Source organism: Daphnia carinata, chromosome 8 (genome assembly GCF_022539665.2).
Source record: "Daphnia carinata strain CSIRO-1 chromosome 8, CSIRO_AGI_Dcar_HiC_V3, whole genome shotgun sequence".
In the NCBI taxonomy this organism is placed as follows: Eukaryota; Metazoa; Arthropoda; class Branchiopoda; order Diplostraca; family Daphniidae; genus Daphnia; species Daphnia carinata.
The window spans coordinates 8,374,347-8,392,112 of record NC_081338.1 but is presented as its reverse complement, the minus strand read 5'-3'; the positions used below and the strand labels follow the sequence as shown (position 1 = coordinate 8,392,112).

Sequence of the window (17,766 nt, the reverse complement as noted above, 5' to 3'; positions counted from 1 at the left end):
ATGAGCCACGTCCAACATTTCAACGTCAACTAAGTTAGAACGACAATCCCCTGTCCCTCGTAAGGCAGGGTTCATGTCTGAACGATCGTGAACTCAGCCGAAATCATGGCTATTGTAATTGCTGTGACAAGAACATTTTCTTGTGCTGCAATCCACAAGACTTGGAAGATATTGTTATATGCCGAAATAGCTCAGCTGGGAGAGCGTTAGACTGAAGATCTAAAGGTCCCTGGTTCGATCCCGGGTTTCGGCAACCATCCCATATGGTCTAGTGGCTAGGATACCTGGCTTTCACCCAGGAGGCTCGGGTTCGATTCCCGGTATGGGAACATTACCAATCAACGAGTAGTGTTTAGTGCCCGTTTTGCTTCGTGCAGATTTAAAAAGCGAAATTCTCTCTTTTGGCAGGTAGAGGTGTACCAAGTTCGTGTATCTTCGATGTAATGCCATTGCCGAAACATTTGTGAGGAAAAGCATCAACTTTCAAGCTTGCCTATATCCTTCGCCATTGCCAACATTCAACTAATAAGTGAGAAATCTTCACTTAAACATATGTGAAAGTGATGGAGATGCAGGGTATCGATCCCCGTACTTCTCGCATGCTAAGCGAGCGCTCTACCATCTGAGCTACATCCCCATTTCAACAAGTGCTCCTTTAGAGCGGGCTCATCCGGGAATTGAACCCGGGGCCTCTCGCACCCTAAGCGAGAATCATACCACTAGACCAATGAGCCACGTATCAAATTTCCGCGATCGCAAAATTAGAGCGACAGCAAGACAGAGCTGAAAATGCTTGATTTGTCCTGGCAAGTTTTTAAACTATGCGGAAATGACAAAAGGTGGGCCTGCATCATACAGTATGAACAAAGCCTCTCTCGGCTGCCGGGAATGCGTTATTGAAGGGACGGCTATCACAAGAATGTCAGATATTCTACGGCGGGAAACGACCGAAAACAACAAAGGAAGGATGCAAAAACAACAAGCGAGAAACAGAGAGCTCCAGAAAAAAAACATCTCGGCGAGAATGACACTACTCGTCAAATGAGCCACGTCCAACATTTCAACGTCAACTAAGTTAGAACGACAATCCCCTGTCCCTCGTAAGGCAGGGTTCATGTCTGAACGATCGTGAACTCAGCCGAAATCATGGCTATTGTAATTGCTGTGACAAGAACATTTTCTTGTGCTGCAATCCACAAGACTTGGAAGATATTGTTGTGTGCCGAAATAGCTCAGTTGGGAGAGCGTTAGACTGAAGATCTAAAGGTCCCTGGTTCGATCCCGGGTTTCGGCAACCATCCCATATGGTCTAGTGGCTAGTTTTTGGAGGGGTTTCCGTTTGGGAAAAAACTTCTATGTTTGGGAGTGCAATTAAAAAATACATTAAGAACAAGAAGAAATTTAAAATGTGCTAAAACGGGAAATATTTTTAAAAGGGGTTCCTAATCTACTGGGTAAGGGGTATCTACGTTGAGAGGGGGGTTTTCCTCGTCTTCGGGGTTTGGTGCACCGTAGTGGAAGTGGGCACATACCATTTCCATAGATCCCTGGATAGCTGCTAATCGGGCCTTGAATCTAAATGCACCCCAGGAACGTCCGTCGATGCCAAGTACCGAGCGGATGTCATCGTTCCTGGGATACCACGATCCAAGTGACCCGACTACCAGGGGAAGAACCCTACCAAGCGAGGAATATTTTTCAAGCTTCCGTTGGTAGGCATTCTCCATACTCCCTGGTTGGTCATAGCAGACCACGACGTCAACCATCACCCGGGAACCAGATAGTTGAAATTCAACATCAGGTCTTAAACGTTGCCCGGGGATGGCTTTGTTAACAGTGACATCGTGGCCCTTCTTGACTAGCAGACTTTCCAGAAGATCTTGTATGGCATTGTGCCGCTTGGTGGCTAACTGGAGACCTTCTTCACAATGATTCAGTACGTGGAACCCAGTCTCATTTTCCCTCCCACATCGTCGGCAACTCGTATCTTGCTCCTGAGAGCAAAACCACGAATGCCCTCGAAGTGGAAGGATGTCGAGACGGGCCCTATGAAGGTATCTCCAGTCGCGAAAGGAGAGGGGCGTACGACAGGATACCAGGCGAGCCATGTCTTTTGACGAACCTTCCAGGGAGAGGCTGGTGGCAACAACTCCCTGGTGGCTCTTGTCAATCAGCAGGTCCCTGGTATAGCGCTGCCGTGCTACTTTCCGAAGTCCACGGACTGCCTTAACTGGGCTTACGGAGACGTCATCGGCGACAATTCTTAAATTTTCGTCGCCGGATACATCAATCCGCACTCCCAGTCGTTTGGCAGCTTGACGGGCAAGGGTCCAGAGGTTAGACCCTGCCTCCGCGTACCTCAGTCTGTAGAGCCCCCATCAACGGATCCTGAAAGATATTCCCCAACTGGTAACACTCCTGGATGCTCCGTTCTGAACCCTCGCCGGATGGTGTCGTGGAGCTGCTCTCGGCAAACGTTCCTCACTGTAGTATCTCTACAAGTGAGAAGTTGAGCAGCTCTGGCGATGGTCCAGATATCAGCATCATCCGTGAGGCGGCATGTCCCTAGGCTCCCAACCCGCCGATCCGCATAGAAAAAAGGGACCGTTGCGTGGTTGGGTAAGTTGCATATATGGCCTAGGAACTTCCTGCACTCAGTGTCCAGTTGGGTAAGGGAATCTTTCAGGACCCGACCCGAAGCGAGGTGATGGGAAAGGGAAGGAAGGAGGTGACTACGGAAAATTTCAAGTTTTTGCCATGGTGCAAGGTGGGAGGCGGCAATCTTGTCGAGGTTAGGGATAAGGTCAGTGGGGGGTCGGAACCGCAATTTTCCGCCGATCGGTGTACCAAGATATGTCTCTTGGTCATCTGGACCCAAGCACCGAATTGATTGATTACCGATTCGGCACTGAGCGTCAGACAGCTTGCCTTTGTGAAAGACCAGGCAAGCACACTTCCCGGCATTAAATTGCAGTCCCAGGGTGTTTGCGGTGAGGGATAAAACGTCTAAAATATTTTGGAGCTCATCAGGAGAATTTGTGACCACGGCAATGTCGTCAGCATATGCCGTGGTTTTGACGAGCGAGCTAAATAATAAAAACCCGGGGTTAATGTTGGACTTTCCGGCCCTGACGAGGGGCTCGGAAGCCATGTTAAAAATAGGGGCACTAAGAGCGTCACCCTGGCGAACACCTGCTGTCGGAAAAATGCGGATGGATTCTTCACCAACGGCGAAATCCGACCGATTTCCCGAATAAATGTCCACCAGGATTCGCCGGAGGTCTTCTGGTATTGGGAGAGAACTGAACAGCTCTCCCAGAACGTCGTGAGGCACAGATCCAAACGCATTGCATATCCAGCCATGCTATAGATACGTGCCTACGCTTGGTTTTTGTCTCCTCAACAACCGTCTGCAAGAGCTGCGTGTGCTCCTGGATACCATGGACCCCCGGGAGGAAACCCTTTTGCTCGGGAGATAACCAGCCAAGGTCTGATGCAACCTCCGTCAATCTCTGGCTGATCACTCCCGAGAACAGTTTGTAAATAGTCGGAAGAAGGGATATTGGTCTAAAGTTAGAATAATCGCTAGTGTCCCCTTTCTTAAAAATGGGGACCGTTCGCGATGTCTTCCAACAATTAGGAATCCCCAGCTTCCAGACCATTTTACAAACTGTTTCCAGCAGAATGCAGTTGGGGTCGATGGCTCTAAGATGACGGTATTCAAGGCCATCCACCCCTGGTGATGTGTTTGTAGCCCGGCGAAGTTTGGCTTCAAGCTCTTCTTGGCTGGGCGCACGATTTAGGAAGTTCATCTGGTCTTCTGATGGTTGGGACCAGTCGCAGGTGTCGTAGAGTTCCCTCGCACTTTGGCACTGATGTGGAGATGGTCTCAATCGGTCGTAAGTCCTCTTGAGATATATCTCCGCATCATGTACAGTACCATTGTACGAGGGTGAACGGTCTTCGAGCACCTCTCGAACGGCTCTTCTGGGGAAGACATTGAAGAGCCGCTGAATCTTCCTCGCCTCGTACGCCTTGCTCTTGATCTGTCGCCGGGCCTTCTGCATCTGCCGGTTTTGATTTCGATTTCGTTTATCAGGGTTTCCTCGGGGTTTTTCGGGGCTAGGGTCTTGTAAAATCTGTGCTTTAAAATCCAGTCAGCTGTGCTTCGAGGACTTCTTCTAGGTAACCAGTCAGGAACCTGACTGCAACGTTCGAGGACTTTTGCATAAAATGAATCTTCAACTCTACGTGTAACGATCTGTCTCCGGGCCTTCTATCTGCCGGTTTGGATTTCGATTTCCTCGGCTCTTTCCGAAGAGTCTCACAGCTCGAGAAGGCAGGAACCCAGAGACTAACAAAATCGCAGTCTCTTTGGCTCTGCACTTCTGAGCTATTTTGACTGCGTCCTCGATGGTTTTGCTGACTGGAGGTGATGGTTGAGGATTCAGGGTCAGGTAGGGGGAGTAAAATTTTCGGTGATAAAATGGGTGGGGTGCCTATTTCTGGAGGAGGGAGCTCATAAAGCCAGCTAAAATTTTGTGTATTAAAAGATGTTGAGAACTCCCTCTCAATATCTAAAATTGGGCTAAAAATTTGCCGGAGTTGGTTACTAAACTTCCTCGATTGCTGGATTTCCACCATGTTATAGCTCTTCGCGTTCCTCCTCCAATGCAGCGACCTACTCTGGTGAAATCTCTGCATCAGAAGAATCACGGTCAGAGGTATCCATGCCAAATCATGTAATACCATGGACCCAGGAGCTCTTCGCGATTCCTCCATCCCAATGAGCACCTCTGCAGTGAAATCTCTCTTCAGAAGAGTGTCTTCTTCGATGTATCCATGCCATTGCCGAAACATTTGTGAGGTTCCATCAAATTTAAGCCTTTGCCTATGATCCTTCGCCATTGCCAACATTCAACAATAAGTGAGATTCCCAATCTTTTAAACATGTGTGAAAGTGTCGATGGAGATGCAGGGTATCGATCCTCCGGTAATCTTCTCGCATGCTAAGCGAGTTAAAATCTCCCCATCTGAGCTACATCCCCGTGTCTTCAACAAGTATCACACTTCATGGGGCTCATCCGGAATTTGAACCAGTCTCTCGATGCACCGAAGCAGAGAATCAGTGCTGGTCTAGGCACCAATGAGCCAAATATCAAATTTCCGCGATCGAAAAATTAGAGCGACAGCAAGACAGAGCTGAAAATGCTTGATTTGTCCTGGCAAGTTTTTAAACTATGCGGAAATGACAAAAGGTGGGCCTGCATCATATAGTATGAACAAAGCCTCTCTCGGCTGCCGGGAATGCGTTATTGAAGGGACGGCTATCACAAGAATGTCAGATATTCTACGGCGGGAAACGACCGAAAACAACAAAGGAAGGATGCAAAAACAACAAGCGAGAAACAGAGAGCTCCAGAAAAAAAACATCACGGCCAGAATGACACGACACGTCAAATGAGCCACGTCCAACATTTCAACGTCAACTAAGTGTAGAACGACAATCCCCTGTCCCTCGTAAGCAGGGTTCATGTTTTTGAACGATCGTGAACTCAGCCGAAATCATGGCTATTGTAATTGCTGTGACAAGAACATTTTCTTGTGCTGCAATCCACAAGACTTGGAAGATATTGTTATGTGCCGAAATAGCTCAGTTGGGAGAGCGTTAGACTGAAGATCTAAAGGTCCCTGGTTCGATCCCGGGTTTCGGCAACCATCCCATATGGTCTAGTGGCTAGGATACCTGGCTTTCACCCAGGAGGCTCGGGTTCGATTCCCGGTATGGGAACATTACCAATCAACGAGTAGTGTTTAGTGCCCGTTTTGCTTCGTGCAGATTTAAAAAGCGAAATTCTCTCTTTTGGCAGGTAGAGGTGTACCAAGTTCGTGTATCTTCGATGTAATGCCATTGCCGAAACATTTGTGAGGAAAAGCATCAACTTTCAAGCTTGCCTATATCCTTCGCCATTGCCAACATTCAACTAATAAGTGAGAAATCTTCACTTAAACATATGTGAAAGTGATGGAGATGCAGGGTATCGATCCCCGTACTTCTCGCATGCTAAGCGAGCGCTCTACCATCTGAGCTACATCCCCATTTCAACAAGTGCTCCTTTAGAGTGGGCTCATCCGGGAATCGAACCCGGGACCTCTCGCACCCTAAGCGAGAATCATACGACTAGACCAATGAGCCACGTATCAAATTTCCGCGATCGCAAAATTAGAGCGACAGCAAGACAGAGCTGAAAATGCTTGATTTGTCCTGGCAAGTTTTTAAACTATGCGGAAATGACAAAAGGTGGGCCTGCATCATACAGTATGAACAAAGCCTCTCTCGGCTGCCGGGAATGCGTTATTGAAGGGACGGCTATCACAAGAATGTCAGATATTCTACGGCGGGAAACGACCGAAAACAACAAAGGAAGGATGCAAAAACAACAAGCGAGAAACAGAGAGCTCCAGAAAAAAAACATCTCGGCGAGAATGACACTACTCGTCAAATGAGCCACGTCCAACATTTCAACGTCAACTAAGTTAGAACGACAATCCCCTGTCCCTCGTAAGGCAGGGTTCATGTCTGAACGATCGTGAACTCAGCCGAAATCATGGCTATTGTAATTGCTGTGACAAGAACATTTTCTTGTGCTGCAATCCACAAGACTTGGAAGATAGAGTTATGTGCCGAAATAGCTCAGTTGGGAGAGCGTTAGACTGAAGATCTAAAGGTCCCTGGTTCGATCCCGGGTTTCGGCAACCATCCCATATGGTCTAGTGGCTAGGATACCTGGCTTTCACCCAGGAGGCTCGGGTTCGATTCCCGGTATGGGAACATTACCAATCAACGAGTAGTGTTTAGTGCCCGTTTTGCTTCGTGCAGATTTAAAAAGCGAAATTCTCTCTTTTGGCAGGTAGAGGTGTACCAAGTTCGTGTATCTTCGATGTAATGCCATTGCCGAAACATTTGTGAGGAAAAGCATCAACTTTCAAGCTTGCCTATATCCTTCGCCATTGCCAACATTCAACTAATAAGTGAGAAATCTTCACTTAAACATATGTGAAAGTGATGGAGATGCAGGGTATCGATCCCCGTACTTCTCGCATGCTAAGCGAGCGCTCTACCATCTGAGCTACATCCCCATTTCAACAAGTGCTCCTTTAGAGCGGGCTCATCCGGGAATTGAACCCGGGGCCTCTCGCACCCTAAGCGAGAATCATACCACTAGACCAATGAGCCACGTATCAAATTTCCGCGATCGCAAAATTAGAGCGACAGCAAGACAGAGCTGAAAATGCTTGATTTGTCCTGGCAAGTTTTTAAACTATGCGGAAATGACAAAAGGTGGGCCTGCATCATACAGTATGAACAAAGCCTCTCTCGGCTGCCGGGAATGCGTTATTGAAGGGACGGCTATCACAAGAATGTCAGATATTCTACGGCGGGAAACGACCGAAAACAACAAAGGAAGGATGCAAAAACAACAAGCGAGAAACAGAGAGCTCCAGAAAAAAACATCTCGGCGAGAATGACACTACTCGTCAAATGAGCCACGTCCAACATTTCAACGTCAACTAAGTTAGAACGACAATCCCCTGTCCCTCGTAAGGCAGGGTTCATGTCTGAACGATCGTGAACTCAGCCGAAATCATGGCTATTGTAATTGCTGTGACAAGAACATTTTCTTGTGCTGCAATCCACAAGACTTGGAAGATATTGTTATGTGCCGAAATAGCTCAGTTGGGAGAGCGTTAGACTGAAGATCTAAAGGTCCCTGGTTCGATCCCGGGTTTCGGCAACCATCCCATATGGTCTAGTGGCTAGGATACCTGGCTTTCACCCAGGAGGCTCGGGTTCGATTCCCGGTATGGGAACATTACCAATCAACGAGTAGTGTTTAGTGCCCGTTTTGCTTCGTGCAGATTTAAAAAGCGAAATTCTCTCTTTTGGCAGGTAGAGGTGTACCAAGTTCGTGTATCTTCGATGTAATGCCATTGCCGAAACATTTGTGAGGAAAAGCATCAACTTTCAAGCTTGCCTATATCCTTCGCCATTGCCAACATTCAACTAATAAGTGAGAAATCTTCACTTAAACATATGTGAAAGTGATGGAGATGCAGGGTATCGATCCCCGTACTTCTCGCATGCTAAGCGAGCGCTCTACCATCTGAGCTACATCCCCGTTGCAACAAGTGCTCCTTTAGAGTGGGCTCATCCGGGAATTGAACCCGGGGCCTCTCGCACCCTAAGCGAGAATCATACCACTAGACCAATGAGCCACGTATCAAATTTCCGCGATCGCAAAATTAGAGCGACAGCAAGACAGAGCTGAAAATGCTTGATTTGTCCTGGCAAGTTTTTAAACTATGCGGAAATGACAAAAGGTGGGCCTGCATCATACAGTATGAACAAAGCCTCTCTCGGCTGCCGGGAATGCGTTATTGAAGGGACGGCTATCACAAGAATGTCAGATATTCTACGGCGGGAAACGACCGAAAACAACAAAGGAAGGATGCAAAAACAACAAGCGAGAAACAGAGAGCTCCAGAAAAAAAACATCTCGGCGAGAATGACACTACTCGTCAAATGAGCCACGTCCAACATTTCAACGTCAACTAAGTTAGAACGACAATCCCCTGTCCCTCGTAAGGCAGGGTTCATGTCTGAACGATCGTGAACTCAGCCGAAATCATGGCTATTGTAATTGCTGTGACAAGAACATTTTCTTGTGCTGCAATCCACAAGACTTGGAAGATATAGTTATATGCCGAAATAGCTCAGCTGGGAGAGCGTTAGACTGAAGATCTAAAGGTCCCTGGTTCGATCCCGGGTTTCGGCAACCATCCCATATGGTCTAGTGGCTAGGATACCTGGCTTTCACCCAGGAGGCTCGGGTTCGATTCCCGGTATGGGAACCAAAAATCCTCGATAGTGTTTAGTGCCCGTTTTGCTTCGTGCAGATTTAAAAAGCGAAATTCTCTCTTTTGGCAGGTAGAGGTGTACCAAGTTCGTGTATCTTCGATGTAATGCCATTGCCGAAACATTTGTGAGGAAAAGCATCAACTTTCAAGCTTGCCTATATCCTTCGCCATTGCCAACATTCAACTAATAAGTGAGAAATCTTCACTTAAACATATGTGAAAGTACTGGAGATGCAGGGTATCGATCCCCGTACTTCTCGCATGCTAAGCGAGCGCTCTACCATCTGAGCTACATCCCCTTTGCAACAAGTGCTCCTTTAGAGCCGGGCTCATCCGGGAATTGAACCCGGGGCCTCTCGCACCCTAAGCGAGAATCATACCACTAGACCAATGAGCCACGTCTCAAATTTCCGCGATCGCAAAATTAGAGCGACAGCAAGACAGAGCTGAAAATGCTTGATTTGTCCTGGCAAGTTTTAAACTATGCGGAAATGACAAAAGGTGGGCCTGCATCATACAGTATGAACAAAGCCTCTCTCGGCTGCCGGGAATGCGTTATTGAAGGGACGGCTATCACAAGAATGTCAGATATTCTACGGCGGGAAACGACCGAAAACAACAAAGGAAGGATGCAAAAACAACAAGCGAGAAACAGAGAGCTCCAGAAAAAAAACATCTCGGCGAGAATGACACTACTCGTCAAATGAGCCACGTCCAACATTTCAACGTCAACTAAGTTAGAACGACAATCCCCTGTCCCTCGTAAGGCAGGGTTCATGTCTGAACGATCGTGAACTCAGCCGAAATCATGGCTATTGTAATTGCTGTGACAAGAACATTTTCTTGTGCTGCAATCCACAAGACTTGGAAGATAGAGTTATGTGCCGAAATAGCTCAGTTGGGAGAGCGTTAGACTGAAGATCTAAAGGTCCCTGGTTCGATCCCGGGTTTCGGCAACCATCCCATATGGTCTAGTGGCTAGGATACCTGGCTTTCACCCAGGAGGCTCGGGTTCGATTCCCGGTATGGGAACATTACCAATCAACGAGTAGTGTTTAGTGCCCGTTTTGCTTCGTGCAGATTTAAAAAGCGAAATTCTCTCTTTTGGCAGGTAGAGGTGTACCAAGTTCGTGTATCTTCGATGTAATGCCATTGCCGAAACATTTGTGAGGAAAAGCATCAACTTTCAAGCTTGCCTATATCCTTCGCCATTGCCAACATTCAACTAATAAGTGAGAAATCTTCACTTAAACATATGTGAAAGTGATGGAGATGCAGGGTATCGATCCCCGTACTTCTCGCATGCTAAGCGAGCGCTCTACCATCTGAGCTACATCCCCATTTCAACAAGTGCTCCTTTAGAGCGGGCTCATCCGGGAATTGAACCCGGGGCCTCTCGCACCCTAAGCGAGAATCATACCACTAGACCAATGAGCCACGTATCAAATTTCCGCGATCGCAAAATTAGAGCGACAGCAAGACAGAGCTGAAAATGCTTGATTTGTCCTGGCAAGTTTTTAAACTATGCGGAAATGACAAAAGGTGGGCCTGCATCATACAGTATGAACAAAGCCTCTCTCGGCTGCCGGGAATGCGTTATTGAAGGGACGGCTATCACAAGAATGTCAGATATTCTACGGCGGGAAACGACCGAAAACAACAAAGGAAGGATGCAAAAACAACAAGCGAGAAACAGAGAGCTCCAGAAAAAAAACATCTCGGCGAGAATGACACTACTCGTCAAATGAGCCACGTCCAACATTTCAACGTCAACTAAGTTAGAACGACAATCCCCTGTCCCTCGTAAGGCAGGGTTCATGTCTGAACGATCGTGAACTCAGCCGAAATCATGGCTATTGTAATTGCTGTGACAAGAACATTTTCTTGTGCTGCAATCCACAAGACTTGGAAGATATTGTTGTGTGCCGAAATAGCTCAGTTGGGAGAGCGTTAGACTGAAGATCTAAAGGTCCCTGGTTCGATCCCGGGTTTCGGCAACCATCCCATATGGTCTAGTGGCTAGGATACCTGGCTTTCACCCAGGAGGCTCGGGTTCGATTCCCGGTATGGGAACATTACCAATCAACGAGTAGTGTTTAGTGCCCGTTTTGCTTCGTGCAGATTTAAAAAGCGAAATTCTCTCTTTTGGCAGGTAGAGGTGTACCAAGTTCGTGTATCTTCGATGTAATGCCATTGCCGAAACATTTGTGAGGAAAAGCATCAACTTTCAAGCTTGCCTATATCCTTCGCCATTGCCAACATTCAACTAATAAGTGAGAAATCTTCACTTAAACATATGTGAAAGTGATGGAGATGCAGGGTATCGATCCCCGTACTTCTCGCATGCTAAGCGAGCGCTCTACCATCTGAGCTACATCCCCATTTCAACAAGTGCTCCTTTAGAGCGGGCTCATCCGGGAATTGAACCCGGGGCCTCTCGCACCCTAAGCGAGAATCATACCACTAGACCAATGAGCCACGTATCAAATTTCCGCGATCGCAAAATTAGAGCGACAGCAAGACAGAGCTGAAAATGCTTGATTTGTCCTGGCAAGTTTTTAAACTATGCGGAAATGACAAAAGGTGGGCCTGCATCATACAGTATGAACAAAGCCTCTCTCGGCTGCCGGGAATGCGTTATTGAAGGGACGGCTATCACAAGAATGTCAGATATTCTACGGCGGGAAACGACCGAAAACAACAAAGGAAGGATGCAAAAACAACAAGCGAGAAACAGAGAGCTCCAGAAAAAAAACATCTCGGCGAGAATGACACTACTCGTCAAATGAGCCACGTCCAACATTTCAACGTCAACTAAGTTAGAACGACAATCCCCTGTCCCTCGTAAGGCAGGGTTCATGTCTGAACGATCGTGAACTCAGCCGAAATCATGGCTATTGTAATTGCTGTGACAAGAACATTTTCTTGTGCTGCAATCCACAAGACTTGGAAGATATTGTTGTGTGCCGAAATAGCTCAGTTGGGAGAGCGTTAGACTGAAGATCTAAAGGTCCCTGGTTCGATCCCGGGTTTCGGCAACCATCCCATATGGTCTAGTGGCTAGGATACCTGGCTTTCACCCAGGAGGCTCGGGTTCGATTCCCGGTATGGGAACCAAAAATCCTCGATAGTGTTTAGTGCCCGTTTTGCTTCGTGCAGATTTAAAAAGCGAAATTCTCTCTTTTGGCAGGTAGAGGTGTACCAAGTTCGTGTATCTTCGATGTAATGCCATTGCCGAAACATTTGTGAGGAAAAGCATCAACTTTCAAGCTTGCCTATATCCTTCGCCATTGCCAACATTCAACTAATAAGTGAGAAATCTTCACTTAAACATATGTGAAAGTGATGGAGATGCAGGGTATCGATCCCCGTACTTCTCGCATGCTAAGCGAGCGCTCTACCATCTGAGCTACATCCCCATTTCAACAAGTGCTCCTTTAGAGTGGGCTCATCCGGGAATTGAACCCGGGGCCTCTCGCACCCTAAGCGAGAATCATACCACTAGACCAATGAGCCACGTATCAAATTTCCGCGATCGCAAAATTAGAGCGACAGCAAGACAGAGCTGAAAATGCTTGATTTGTCCTGGCAAGTTTTTAAACTATGCGGAAATGACAAAAGGTGGGCCTGCATCATACAGTATGAACAAAGCCTCTCTCGGCTGCCGGGAATGCGTTATTGAAGGGACGGCTATCACAAGAATGTCAGATATTCTACGGCGGGAAACGACCGAAAACAACAAAGGAAGGATGCAAAAACAACAAGCGAGAAACAGAGAGCTCCAGAAAAAAAACATCTCGGCGAGAATGACACTACTCGTCAAATGAGCCACGTCCAACATTTCAACGTCAACTAAGTTAGAACGACAATCCCCTGTCCCTCGTAAGGCAGGGTTCATGTCTGAACGATCGTGAACTCAGCCGAAATCATGGCTATTGTAGTCGAATGTTCTTTCGACCTGAACTGTGTCGACCTTGTATTCTACAGCTCTTTTACAGCAGACAAAAAAAGGTAGTTTAGGAGGGAGGGTTGGCAACCCTTTGGCCTCAGACCTTTTCTAGCTCTGTTACAGCATAGTCATGTCTGATCCTAGCTCTAGTTCCAGCTCAGAAAGTTCAAGTGATAGTGATGTGTCGTCTCGTGGCTCATCTAGGAGATTGAGAATCAGCACGGCTAGAGTTAGAGTAAGCCCCCACGGTCTAGTTCATAGGGACGTTACTCCAGACATTCAAAGAGAAGAAGAGGCCGACGCCCTGGGGTTAGCCGATCCAGATCGGGACCTTTCGCCGGCTCCCGAGATTCCCCAGGACCCAAAAGTTCCATTGGAAGGAGAGAGGAAAAGGCGTCCAAGGGATGAAGAGAAAGATCAAAACCCGAGGGCAGGGAAACGACATAAAAACGAGGATGCGGTTGTAAAATTCAAATTGTCAAAGAGTAGAGGAAAGAGACTGCTACGCCCCTTTTTTTAGGGAGTAGGCGCAGCAAATTCTAAGGTAACTAAGGGGCGTTACCTGGCTTCCTTTAAAAAGCGCTCAACCGCGTTTAAATGCCCTTCCTTGGACGACGCTCTCTACCAACGCCTCAAGCAAGTTAAAGGATCGTCGGCTTCAAAGAACACGATCGATCACAACGAGAGGGTTTTGTACTGCGTACAGCAAAAGATCTTAGAGGCAGCACAACCACTTCTTTTTTTGTCTAATGAGAAACTTGATGACGACTCTCACCGCGAAGCGATTAGTGTAGCTATTCAATTGCTGGGGGATTCCTTTCACGAGGTTACTCAACAGCGAAGAAAGAATGTACTCAGGCAGACTAGCCCTTCATACCTCTACCTCCTCGACGATCAGGACAACTTTAACACCAAGGAGGCTAGTTCTCTTTTTGGAAAATCTTTCGTAAAATCTATGGTGAGGTATTCACAACAACAGACCATGCTAAGCAATCTTCAACCGGTTCAACGCCTGTCAGGGCAACCTTACCGCAATGGCGGACATCAATTTCGCCATCCTGATGGGCACAACAATAGGCCGTCGGGTCAATCCACCAGCCATCGCTTTGAATCCACCGACGCCCAGCAGGGTTCGTCGTTCAACAACACACAAGTGGGAGAGGCCAACACCCCTCGGCTAGACTCGGCGGAGAACGCAGCGCAGTCGAGTACAACACTACCCAGCAGAGTGCCGGGACACCAAGACACTTCAACAACAGGGGAAGGTACGTGTCTATCGTTAAATCAAACATCGGCAGACCGCTCTCCCCATCTGGTTCGGAAGTTGCGATAGGGGGTAGGATATCAGCCTTCAAAATGAATTGGTTCAAAATATCAGCTGATCCTTGGATCCTTGAGTTAGTTTCTAATGGGCTGAGACTGGAATTTTACTCGACGCCTACGCAAGAGAACGTACCGAATAACGCAGCGTTGGGACCGAGTCATTGGGCCCAAGAAATCAGGGGGCTTTAGACCCGTCATTAACTTAAAAAGGCTCAACACGTATGTTGTGTATAGGCACTTCAAAATGGAAGGGGTCAGCTCAATCAAACACGTAGTCCGCCATAACGACTGGATGGCAAAATTAAACCTTAAAGATGCGTACCTCGCAATACCCATCCACAGTGAGGACCAAAGTTTTTTACAGTTTAAATGGAAAAACACTCTCTTTCAATTCATCTGTCTCCCTTTCGGCCTCTCCTCAGCCCCTTGGGCTTTTACTAAACTATTGAAGCCAGTCGTCGCGTATTTAAGACAGCGAGGAATTAGATTAATAATTTATTTGGATGATATATTAATTCTAAACCAATCTAAGGAGTCGTTAAAAGGGCAGTTAGTGGTAGTCGCCAATCTGCTGGATTCGCTTGGCTTCATTATCAATAAAGACAAATCGCATACAACCCCCACACAGGAAATAGAGTTCTTAGGCCTTTTGATTGATTCCACTACTGCTTCCCTTATACTGCCTGACGCGAAGCAGGACGTCATCATTAAATTGTGCAAGAATGCCTTAAAAAAGACTCTCTAACGTTAAGAGAAATCGCCAGCGTTCTAGGAAGGTTTACCTGGGCCGTTTGGGCTATCCCGTTTTCCCAAGCCCACTACCGTAATATCCAGAATACCTACATTAACGGACTCAAGTTAGACAATGGGGAACTAAAATCCAAAATCTCACTGAACCGGGAAGCTAGAGAAGACTTGTCATGGTGGACTTCATCGCATAATTTAAAGAAAAAAAAGCACTGATAGACCCAAGCCCTTCCATAACCATCTACGCCGATGCGTCTCTCTCAGGGTGGGGTGCAGTAAGTAACAAAGTAAGGACGGGAGGTCCGTGGACATCAACCGACACCGCCAGGCATATAAACAAACTGGAACTTTTAGCAGGCTTCTACGCACTAAGATGTTTCGCAGAAGAAAGTCGTTCCAGTACCGTATTGCTTAAACTAGACAACTCAACTGCAGTGGCCTATATAAATAAAATTGGGGGTTCCAGATCGGCTAGCCTTAACAAAATAGCGCTAGATATAGCTGGATGGTGTGAGGAACGAGACATCACACTGCAGGCCACCCACTTACCAGGGTTTTGTAATGGTGTCGCAGATCTGGAATCGAGAGTGAGAAAAGACTGGAGCGATTGGATGCTGAAGAAGGAGGTGTTTCAACTGATCCGGAGGAGATGGGAAGTGGCAATCGATCTATTCGCATCCCATTGGAATGCCCAACTGGAAACGTTCTCGAGCTGGAAACCCCAACCGGGAGCGGCGGAGACGGACGCTCTCTCATTCAGCTGGCTAGGCCGCAACGGCCATGCCTTTCCCCCATTCTCTCTCATAGAAGACTGCCTGACAAAGATAAGACAAGAGAGAGCGACACTGATCTTAGTATGTCCGTATTGGCCGAGCCAATCATGGTTTCCAACAGCCCTAGAGCTAGCTTCCGACATTCCAATAGTTCTCCGCGTCTGCCCGGATCTACTTACGTCCAGTCGGGGGGAACCACACCCCCTGTGCGAATGCAAGAATTTCCAGTTAATCGCTTGGAAATTATCCGGAAACGATATGCAGACCAGGGCTTTCCAGAACAAGTGGGCCAATTATTGCTGGCCGGCTCACGAGAGTCCACGAGAGATGCGTACCAGTCCGCCTGGCTCGCTTGGTACAATTGGTGCGGTAAACAAGACCAAAATCCCCTTCGAAATGACCTAAAACATATTCTATCATTCCTGTCAGAAGCCCATTTCGAAGGAAAAGCGTATGGCACAATAAATATTTATAGGTCGATGCTTTCCTCTACCTTACAACCAATTGATGGCCTACAGATCGGGAAACACCCGCTCATTGTAAAATTGATGAAAGGTATATACAATTCAAACCCTCCGAAACCTAGGTACGAGTTCACCTGGGACGTCAGTATAGTGACCAACCATTTAAGCCAACTTAAAAACGAGGATTTAGCTATCGGCCCCCTCGCTCGGAAACTGGCTACGCTTCTGGCGTTAGCATCCTTCCTTCGAGCTTCGGAAGTGGCTTCTATCGGGAAAGAGGATCTAAGAATAAGTGAATCCGGTATGAATTTCTTCCTCCTAAAACCGAGAAAGGCTCAGAAGGAAGGAGCACTAAAAACGTTCTTTATCAAAAGAATTCCGGACCCCCGAATTGACCCGGTATCTTGCACGGAACACTACATATCTATAACGGAGAAGTATCGCGTGCAATCGAATGGTAGGCATCTCTTTATGGGATCAGTGAAGCCGTACAACCCAGTAGTCGGATCGACCGTAGCGGGTTGGTTAAAGAGACAGCTGCAGGAAAGTGGCGTAGACACAGGCAGATTCTCGGCTCACTCAACAAGAGGAGCGGCTTCTTCGAAAGCAGCAGCAGCTGGCATATCTGTCCAAACAATTCTAAACACAGCCCACTGGTCCTCGGAATCAACTTTTACGAGATTTTACAGAAGGGATCTGCCCAAAGAACCTTCCGTAGCAGAAGTCGTTCTGAGCATAGGCTAAACAAATGTTGGCTTTAAAGTCACACTTCAGGTCGAACGAACATTCGACTACAATTGTAAATTGATCGAGAGCGCGAAGCGCTATCGACGATCAATTTTGATTGTATAACAATAAGAGAGAGAGACCTGAACTGTAACATCCACCCACCCACCCAGCTTTCCTATTTAATGAGTTTATAAGCTAATCATTGTTACCCTTTTAAAACGCAGATTTGATCATCGGCGAAGTGGGATCCAACAGTGCAGGGGCAGGTATTGACGGATTCCGACGACCACCTAACTCAGATGAAGTGAAAAGGTCTGAGGCCAAAGGGTTGCCAACCCTCCCTCCTAAACTACCTTTTTTTTGTCTGCTGTAAAAGAGCTGTAGAATACAAGGTCGACACAGTTCAGGTCTCTCTCTCTTATTCTTATACAATCAAAATTGATCGTCGATAGCGCTTCGCGCTCTCGATCAATTTACAATTGTAATTGCTGTGACAAGAACATTTTCTTGTGCTGCAATCCACAAGACTTGGAAGATATTGTTATGTGCCGAAATAGCTCAGTTGGGAGAGCGTTAGACTGAAGATCTAAAGGTCCCTGGTTCGATCCCGGGTTTCGGCAACCATCCCATATGGTCTAGTGGCTAGGATACCTGGCTTTCACCCAGGAGGCTCGGGTTCGATTCCCGGTATGGGAACATTACCAATCAACGAGTAGTGTTTAGTGCCCGTTTTGCTTCGTGCAGATTTAAAAAGCGAAATTCTCTCTTTTGGCAGGTAGAGGTGTACCAAGTTCCTGTATCTTCGATGTAATGCCATTGCCGAAACATTTGTGAGGAAAAGCATCAACTTTCAAGCTTGCCT

At 47.1% G+C, this 17,766-nt stretch overlaps 27 non-coding genes across 27 annotated transcripts; 19 read left to right on the top strand and 8 right to left on the bottom strand.

Moving 5' to 3' along the window:
* Positions 1 to 180: 180 nt before the first annotated feature.
* On the top strand, positions 181 to 253 carry Trnaf-gaa (transfer RNA phenylalanine (anticodon GAA)). Its single transcript has one exon. It is a non-coding gene; the product is annotated as a tRNA-Phe (tRNA).
* A 4-nt stretch (positions 254 to 257) lies between these two features.
* On the top strand, positions 258 to 329 carry Trnae-uuc (transfer RNA glutamic acid (anticodon UUC)). Its single transcript has one exon. It is a non-coding gene; the product is annotated as a tRNA-Glu (tRNA).
* Positions 330 to 662: 333 nt separating this feature from the next.
* On the bottom strand, positions 663 to 734 carry Trnap-agg (transfer RNA proline (anticodon AGG)). Its single transcript has one exon. It is a non-coding gene; the product is annotated as a tRNA-Pro (tRNA).
* Positions 735 to 1,221: 487 nt separating this feature from the next.
* Trnaf-gaa (transfer RNA phenylalanine (anticodon GAA)) lies at positions 1,222 to 1,294 on the top strand. Its single transcript has one exon. It is a non-coding gene; the product is annotated as a tRNA-Phe (tRNA).
* Positions 1,295 to 5,642: 4,348 nt separating this feature from the next.
* Positions 5,643 to 5,715, top strand: Trnaf-gaa (transfer RNA phenylalanine (anticodon GAA)). The gene has a single exon. It is a non-coding gene; the product is annotated as a tRNA-Phe (tRNA).
* Positions 5,716 to 5,719: 4 nt separating this feature from the next.
* On the top strand, positions 5,720 to 5,791 carry Trnae-uuc (transfer RNA glutamic acid (anticodon UUC)). Its single transcript has one exon. It is a non-coding gene; the product is annotated as a tRNA-Glu (tRNA).
* Positions 5,792 to 6,124: 333 nt separating this feature from the next.
* Trnap-agg (transfer RNA proline (anticodon AGG)) lies at positions 6,125 to 6,196 on the bottom strand. Its single transcript has one exon. It is a non-coding gene; the product is annotated as a tRNA-Pro (tRNA).
* A 487-nt stretch (positions 6,197 to 6,683) lies between these two features.
* Positions 6,684 to 6,756, top strand: Trnaf-gaa (transfer RNA phenylalanine (anticodon GAA)). The gene has a single exon. It is a non-coding gene; the product is annotated as a tRNA-Phe (tRNA).
* A 4-nt stretch (positions 6,757 to 6,760) lies between these two features.
* Trnae-uuc (transfer RNA glutamic acid (anticodon UUC)) lies at positions 6,761 to 6,832 on the top strand. The gene has a single exon. It is a non-coding gene; the product is annotated as a tRNA-Glu (tRNA).
* Positions 6,833 to 7,165: 333 nt separating this feature from the next.
* Positions 7,166 to 7,237, bottom strand: Trnap-agg (transfer RNA proline (anticodon AGG)). Its single transcript has one exon. It is a non-coding gene; the product is annotated as a tRNA-Pro (tRNA).
* Positions 7,238 to 7,723: 486 nt separating this feature from the next.
* Trnaf-gaa (transfer RNA phenylalanine (anticodon GAA)) lies at positions 7,724 to 7,796 on the top strand. The gene has a single exon. It is a non-coding gene; the product is annotated as a tRNA-Phe (tRNA).
* Positions 7,797 to 7,800: 4 nt separating this feature from the next.
* On the top strand, positions 7,801 to 7,872 carry Trnae-uuc (transfer RNA glutamic acid (anticodon UUC)). Its single transcript has one exon. It is a non-coding gene; the product is annotated as a tRNA-Glu (tRNA).
* A 333-nt stretch (positions 7,873 to 8,205) lies between these two features.
* Trnap-agg (transfer RNA proline (anticodon AGG)) lies at positions 8,206 to 8,277 on the bottom strand. The gene has a single exon. It is a non-coding gene; the product is annotated as a tRNA-Pro (tRNA).
* Positions 8,278 to 8,764: 487 nt separating this feature from the next.
* Positions 8,765 to 8,837, top strand: Trnaf-gaa (transfer RNA phenylalanine (anticodon GAA)). The gene has a single exon. It is a non-coding gene; the product is annotated as a tRNA-Phe (tRNA).
* A 4-nt stretch (positions 8,838 to 8,841) lies between these two features.
* Trnae-uuc (transfer RNA glutamic acid (anticodon UUC)) lies at positions 8,842 to 8,913 on the top strand. Its single transcript has one exon. It is a non-coding gene; the product is annotated as a tRNA-Glu (tRNA).
* A 331-nt stretch (positions 8,914 to 9,244) lies between these two features.
* On the bottom strand, positions 9,245 to 9,316 carry Trnap-agg (transfer RNA proline (anticodon AGG)). The gene has a single exon. It is a non-coding gene; the product is annotated as a tRNA-Pro (tRNA).
* Positions 9,317 to 9,802: 486 nt separating this feature from the next.
* Trnaf-gaa (transfer RNA phenylalanine (anticodon GAA)) lies at positions 9,803 to 9,875 on the top strand. Its single transcript has one exon. It is a non-coding gene; the product is annotated as a tRNA-Phe (tRNA).
* A 4-nt stretch (positions 9,876 to 9,879) lies between these two features.
* Positions 9,880 to 9,951, top strand: Trnae-uuc (transfer RNA glutamic acid (anticodon UUC)). Its single transcript has one exon. It is a non-coding gene; the product is annotated as a tRNA-Glu (tRNA).
* A 333-nt stretch (positions 9,952 to 10,284) lies between these two features.
* Positions 10,285 to 10,356, bottom strand: Trnap-agg (transfer RNA proline (anticodon AGG)). Its single transcript has one exon. It is a non-coding gene; the product is annotated as a tRNA-Pro (tRNA).
* Positions 10,357 to 10,843: 487 nt separating this feature from the next.
* On the top strand, positions 10,844 to 10,916 carry Trnaf-gaa (transfer RNA phenylalanine (anticodon GAA)). Its single transcript has one exon. It is a non-coding gene; the product is annotated as a tRNA-Phe (tRNA).
* Positions 10,917 to 10,920: 4 nt separating this feature from the next.
* On the top strand, positions 10,921 to 10,992 carry Trnae-uuc (transfer RNA glutamic acid (anticodon UUC)). The gene has a single exon. It is a non-coding gene; the product is annotated as a tRNA-Glu (tRNA).
* Positions 10,993 to 11,325: 333 nt separating this feature from the next.
* On the bottom strand, positions 11,326 to 11,397 carry Trnap-agg (transfer RNA proline (anticodon AGG)). The gene has a single exon. It is a non-coding gene; the product is annotated as a tRNA-Pro (tRNA).
* A 487-nt stretch (positions 11,398 to 11,884) lies between these two features.
* Trnaf-gaa (transfer RNA phenylalanine (anticodon GAA)) lies at positions 11,885 to 11,957 on the top strand. Its single transcript has one exon. It is a non-coding gene; the product is annotated as a tRNA-Phe (tRNA).
* A 4-nt stretch (positions 11,958 to 11,961) lies between these two features.
* Trnae-uuc (transfer RNA glutamic acid (anticodon UUC)) lies at positions 11,962 to 12,033 on the top strand. Its single transcript has one exon. It is a non-coding gene; the product is annotated as a tRNA-Glu (tRNA).
* Positions 12,034 to 12,363: 330 nt separating this feature from the next.
* Trnap-agg (transfer RNA proline (anticodon AGG)) lies at positions 12,364 to 12,435 on the bottom strand. The gene has a single exon. It is a non-coding gene; the product is annotated as a tRNA-Pro (tRNA).
* A 5,016-nt stretch (positions 12,436 to 17,451) lies between these two features.
* Positions 17,452 to 17,524, top strand: Trnaf-gaa (transfer RNA phenylalanine (anticodon GAA)). Its single transcript has one exon. It is a non-coding gene; the product is annotated as a tRNA-Phe (tRNA).
* Positions 17,525 to 17,528: 4 nt separating this feature from the next.
* Trnae-uuc (transfer RNA glutamic acid (anticodon UUC)) lies at positions 17,529 to 17,600 on the top strand. The gene has a single exon. It is a non-coding gene; the product is annotated as a tRNA-Glu (tRNA).
* The last annotated feature ends 166 nt before the right edge of the window (positions 17,601 to 17,766 follow it).